We start from the raw sequence: 1,103 nt of genomic DNA, 5'->3' as shown, positions 1-1,103 counted from the left end.
ACAGGTATATAACTACATGTGCAGTGAAAACACAGAGCAATATACATATCTATCTAATAAACATAAACAGAATAAAAGCAACAAACCTTTAGTATTGACTGCCATTGGTGGTGTCAAATAAGCGTGGGTTATTGATCAGATTGCACGAAACTGTATTAGTTAGGACCAGTTTTTTTACTGTTTTACTATGCTGTTTCACCCCCAATTGGGCTTTGATTCATTCTTGCAGGAATTTTATCTACCAGTCCTTGACTTAAAAAATATGTGTACCTCCTTTTGTGGTGAGAATTAACAAGCTAATTTGTCTATTTAGGGTTATCTTCTTCAAGACCATCATCGGAGGGGTTTTAGTTAGCAAAATTCCCTTTCTTGCTCCTATTAAATGTCTGGCTTTCCTCCTCCTCCTTTTAAATACCTGTATAAGCCCTCACTTTGAAAGTAACAGTCATCTTTACTGATACCTCTTGTCCCTGCAGAAATAAATTAGTTTTCCTCAAGAGATTATTGGGATGAAAGAAGATTGATTTGAAATAATGAAGAGAAGGATGAATTACTCATATAGGTTCAAATTAAATATATATCCATCAGCTTTTTGCTAAAGCTTTAGTAATTCCTTTGTTTCTTCCTTCTATCTCCTTCTATGAGCATGAAAATATCAGATGAGTGGTTTAGAAAGCTGTTTAGTACTCTAATATTTCCACTGAAAATGTTCCTAATCTTCCTTTGACTCAGATATTTGTAAGCATTACTGCTTTGTGTATATCCTTCACCTGTGCTGCTCTAAGAGCAGTCCATTCCTCTGATTATACTGAGTTTGTGTTTCAACAAGAATGCAGTATATTTTTTAAAATGAAAACCTTAAAAATGTTTAATATAAAACTAAGGACACACTTCCAGAACACCACACTCCACATAGCAGCAAATTCTTTCTATGTCCACATAATTTTTTCACCAAGAATGTTCTTCATAAAACCATATTTTCCATATAATCTCAGATCCTCATCAAGGGCAATATTTATCTCCAATGCAGGTAGGTAAGGTGAATCCCAAGCCTATCCCAAAATTTTAATACTCGACAATTCCTCACATTAAAATAAATGGTA

Source organism: Hetaerina americana, unplaced genomic scaffold, assembly GCF_022747635.1.
Source record: "Hetaerina americana unplaced genomic scaffold, ioHetAmer1.1.p SCAF_3, whole genome shotgun sequence".
Lineage (NCBI taxonomy): Eukaryota > Metazoa > Arthropoda > Insecta > Odonata > Calopterygidae > Hetaerina > Hetaerina americana.
The sequence above is the reverse complement of the archived record's forward strand: the minus strand, read 5'-3'. Positions refer to the sequence as shown.